We start from the raw sequence: 5,547 nt of genomic DNA, 5'->3' as shown, positions 1-5,547 counted from the left end.
TGAATCCCTAGAAGACTATGAAGAAAGATTCTAGCTCAGTTACAAAAGAGTCAGGTGCACACTTGACCCTGAGTCACTAAAGTTGGTCCTGCTTAGAGGAGTAAGGGAAGATCTTCTGGATACCTTACATATGATAGCAAGATATGTCTGCCAATTACCCTATGAGGATATTAAGACTGTCTTTAGAAACCATTCTAAGGCAGCCAGGAAAAAGGGTAGGGGTAGTCAACCTATAGCCAGTACATCATCCTCTAACTTATCCATCAAGGGTGAAATTGGAAATATGCTGGAAGATTTCAAAAGTGATATGCTGCAAACCCTTGCCTTACAATTGGACACCATGAACATCAAAAGGAAGCAAGAGGAAGCAGAGAGAGCCTTGGTCATCTTTTGTCCTAGATGCACTAGAAGGCATCCTAGGAATTAATGTTCATTGAACTGTATTAAGATTTTCTCAGTCTGTGAAGAAAGCCACTCCACAGACAAGTGCCCTTCTTTACTTGGACTCAAATCTATATATCAAGGGGTTGAAGGGGTCACTGAGTAGCTTTGCTACATCAACCAAAGGAGACCTCTTGGGCCTAGACCATACCAGCAGGGTATGCAAGGGCCATCCCATGCATACTACAACCCCAACCAAGCCACAACTATGCCTTCTTGGGGATCCCCTGTTCATTCTTCATTGTTTACACCCCCTCCTTGGTCCTATGTGTCTCAGTATCAATCCCAACCAGCTAGTGAATCATTTCAACCTTATGTTCAGCCACAACGTTAGTGGGTTACCCCACACTAGGGGTGGAGGCCCCAATTCAACAATGTTCCAGCCCTATTGCCTCCACCACCTACCCAACCAAAACTCCTGCACTCTGCTCCACCTAAACAACCTCAGATGCCTGCCCAACCAAATCCGAACCCAAACAATAGGTAGGCTCAACAAGCATATAGTGGAGAGACATCATACCCAGCTTATGCTATAGAAATCCAGGATATCAACCTAAGATCAGGGAGAATTATCCCTGATAACCAACCTCCCTCTCCACATAGGGAGCTTGAGGAAGAAAAAGAGGAAAGCAACCTTAAAATAAATCCAACCTTTCCTGAGAGATTAGCCCAACCACTCCAGCCTACCCCAAAAGAAACTGACTTTTTGGAGAATTGAAAAATCTATGTGTAAAGATCCCCCTTCTCCAGGCCATCAAAGATGTTCCCATTTACAACAAGTTGATTAAGGAGAAGTGCTTCAAGCATCCAGGAAGAAGAAAAAGGGATGCCCCTACCATTAATGTCATTGGGCAGTTGTCTGACTTAATGTTGGGGTAGGTAATATGTCCAAAATATTTGGACCCTGGAAGCCCTGTAGTAGATGTGCACATTAATGGCACCATTGTCCCACACACTCTAATTGATCTTGGGGCTGCCATTAATGTGATGACTAAGGACACCATGCTCAAACTCAACCTCCAAGGGTCATTGAGAAAGACCACAACAGTTTTGCAACTTGCAGACCATTCCACAGTCACCCCTGAGGGAATTGTGGAGGATGTGATGGTCTCCATTGATTCCTGGGAGTACCCTACAGATTTCCTAGTTCTCCAGCCTAAGGCTAAGCTTACTAGTTACACTGTCATCCTTGGAAGGCCATGGTTGGTCACAGCTGATGCTTACATTAGCTGCAGAGTTGGGAATACGACCATCAAGAATGGGCATATGTCCAAACAGTTAGTCCTATACCCTCCTGCTCAACCTACCCTAGAGCATGATTTACGTTTATGGTTGGAGGAGGAGGAAGAAGATGAAATTTATTATACCCAACTTTATGCTTTGGAAGCAACCATAGGAGGAGGACAACAAGATGAGGATGACTTAATTGAACACCTGCTCCAAAGTCCAACTCCTAGTTCATTTCCATTAGAAGAAGAAGTAAGGGAAACCTAGAACAATCATCCAATTGACTTATGCTTGGCCAATTCCAACCCACTCCGTGTCAAAACCATAGAATTTGGCCCAGAGAAAACTTTGAACATTAATTCATCTCTTTCTTCTTTAGAAGAGGAAATGCTATGCAACATGTTAAGAGGAAACCTAGAAGCCTTCACTTGGAGTTATAAGGAAATGAAGGGAGTACACCCCTCAATGTGTACTCACCACATATACATCAAAGAAGGTTGCAAGCTAGTCAGGCAACCACAGAGGAGGATGAATCCAGTTCTTAAAGACGTAGTCAAAGAAGAACTGCAAAAACTGCTAGATGCAAGATTCATTTACCATATCTCAGACAGTGAATGGGTCTCTCCTTTAGTGTCAGTTCCCAAGAAAACAGGTAAGTGGAGGATTTGTGTTGATTATAGGGAGTTGAACAAAGCCACAAAGAAGGATCATTTTCCCTTACCCTTCATTTACCAAGTGCTAGATGGCCTGGAAGGGAAGAACTTTTTTTCATTCCTAGATGGATTCAGTGGGTACAACCAAATCCAAATCTGCCTAGAAGACCAGGATAAGACTGAATTCACCTTTCCTTGGGGTACTTTTCCCTATAGGGTCATTCCTTTTGGCCTATACAATGCTCCTACTACTTTCCAGAGAGCAGTCTTGAGTATTTTTGCTGAATAGTACATGATGCATTGGAAATCTATATGGATGATTTTACACCTTATGGTTGTGATTTCCAAGAAGCCCTGACTAACCTAGGCAAAGTATTACACAAATGCATTGAAATGAATCTATCTCTCAGTCCAAAAAAATGTGAATTCTTAATGACTGAAGGGACTATGCTAGGTCATTCAATATCTCAGCAAGGACTGCAGGTGGACCCAAAAAAATAGCAATCATCCAAAGGGTCCCACCTCCACAAAAGCAGAGAGATGTCAGGAGTTTCTTAGGGTTAGCTGGATACTACCGGAGGTTCATAAATAACTTCAACAAGTTGGCCTCTCCTTTGTTTGGGTTGTTGGCCAAAGATTCTGAGTTTATATGGTCAAAGAGCTGCCAAGAGGCCTTAAACATCCTAAAGGGTAAGTTAACCACTGCACCAATCCTTGGAGGCCCAAACTGGGCCCTCCCCTTTTCATATTCTTGCTGATGCCTCACATAAAGCCATAGGAGCAACCTTAGGTCAAGAAGAAGAGAAATTTCCCTATGCCATCTATTTTATCAGTAAGAAACTGTCAAAGGCTGAGTTAAACTATACTGTGACCAAAAAGGAACTCATGGCTATTGTGCATTCATTGAACAAATTTAGGCATTACATTACAGGCTATCAAACATTTGTGCATATTGATCATGATGAAATCAAATATTTAATGAACAAGCCAGATGTAAATGCTAGAATTATAAGATGGTTTCTTTTATTACAATAGTTTGATCCAACTATTGTTGATAAGCTTGGTAAGGAAAACGTTGTTGCTGACTTTCTATCTAGAATGAATATGCCTACAGGTGAAGAAGGAATGGTGGATGACCGGTTACCAGATGAGCATTTGTTTTCTATTTCAATTCTCTCCCCATGGTTTGCTGATATAGCAAACTATCTGGTATCATCCCAGTTCCCACCAAACTTTCCCTCCAAAGAAAAGAGAAAGATAGTCAGAAAGAGTGCCCCCTTCACCTAGATTGGGGGCAATCTGTTCAAACTTGGCCCAGATCAAATATTAAGAAGGTGTGTAAGGCAAGAGGAAGTCTTTGACATCCTTCTGACCTGTCATGATGGGCCTTGTGGAGGTCACTTTGTAGCAAAGAGTGTTATAGACATTTTTGGGCACTGCAACCCCAATCATAAATGTCCATAAACCAAGGGCTCTTAAGTCCCTAAAAGTGTTGTTCCAACCCCTAAAAGAACAAGGTCAACTGATTACAGCATCTACCAGAAGTTCTCCATGAAAAACTACTCAAAACTGGTCAACACTGGACCATCTCACCTGTTCCATGGTCAAAGTGCGTTGCATCCCACCTAAATGCACATGGTAGGTGCGATGCATACTGAAAATCCCTTCTATGGGGTGCGATGGGCGAGAGTGGACAAATGGCAGGGTCAATCTGCAAGGTGGAGGATCATGGAATCTTCCAGAAACTTCTCCTATGACACTTGCCTCTCTGCATTCGCCCAGGGATTAGTAAGAGATCATCAATCTCCAAGTGGAATCAAGAACTATCAGAGAGAGGACACTAATCAAATCTCAAAAGCTGACTCACCCCCCTTGCAAACATCTATATATGGATCCCTCGTCCCAAAGATCCAGAGGTTGGAATTTTGTATCTTGTAAGGAAGTGTTGCTGGTTTCTTGGTGTAACATTATAGTGTTGGGTGATCTAAGCTTTTCATGAGGTGAAGAAGGGCTTTCTTGCTGAGAGGATGACGTTGGGTCAGAACAATTGGTTGTAATCCTCTTTGCTATTCTTGATTATCAATAAAGCTATTCAATTTTTCCTCCACATTCTTTTATGATTGATGATATATGCATTTGTGTGGTCAATATATATCTGGTCCTATATTGTTTATGATAGTATATCTCTGTTTTTGGATAGTGTTATGTTGCTTTGATTCTATAGGTGCTCTTTGAAGCTGGGTAGATGAGGAAGCGAGTGGCAAAGATCTATCAAAAGGGAGAGGAATCAAGCAAGGAACCAAGCGCAAGACAGAGGTTGGTCTCCTTCTTTCCCCTCTTATCTACTTCTCATAAAGGAAAACGAAAGTGGTTTTAGTTTGTTTGTTTCTAAGGTAGCTACCAGCCTTAGTGGGACTAGCAGCTCTGCATAGACACTAGATTTCCCAATAACAAAATGGTGACTTCGCTGGGGAGCGAATAGATTGTTTGTTTTTCTATATTTGTTGGCTTTATAAACTTACAGATGGATCCTGAAGTCAAGCCAGCTAGCCTTCGAACTGCATTTGCTATGCAAGTGCAAAGTAGAACAATGCTGCTTCAGTCTATCTCTGGGTTTTGTTTATGAACTGAACAATTAATTTACAAGCCCTCTAATTGCCCTTGCGGTGGCTCTAGTAACCTCCTTAGATCTACCCTTGTGATTGATTTACTGATTACCACTTGCTCGGCCTAAACCCCTGAACTGAGCTGCAAACTGTGACCCATAATCCAGTTGAAGTCTCGTCCCTGGGTCATCGCACTGTCTCTTCTCTGGAATCTAGATGCATCACACTTCCCGAGTGTGGTAGGTGCGCTACATCTCACTTTCCCTGTGTTACAAGTGCGCTAATCAGACAGGACCTCTTCTGCTCTTAGATTTTGGTTTCTGTGTTCACTCTTTTCAGCTTTATTTAGGAGTTTTGCTGTCTGTAGTCAATATACCTCTGTTGAAACCCCCTTCCTTGCTATTATTCCGCCTCTATTGTGCAAAGAACTGTAAATGTTTTTATGTATTGTTATCCATTTTCAGTTCTCTTTTACAAAGAAGTAGCGTAATTGAACTGTTGTTTCTTGATTTGGAAGTGTCGCAAGTGTCATTTTCAGTCATAGAAGAGAATCTGATTGTTCTTGATAGTCGATACACTGTTACTCTTGTATCTGATTTGAATTAATAGTTTTTCAAGTG

Source organism: Pinus tabuliformis, chromosome 6 (genome assembly GCF_031772625.1).
Source record: "Pinus tabuliformis cultivar Carrire ecotype Pingquan chromosome 6, CPIR1, whole genome shotgun sequence".
Lineage (NCBI taxonomy): Eukaryota > Viridiplantae > Streptophyta > Pinopsida > Pinales > Pinaceae > Pinus > Pinus tabuliformis.
Note: the sequence above shows the minus strand (reverse complement) of the source record.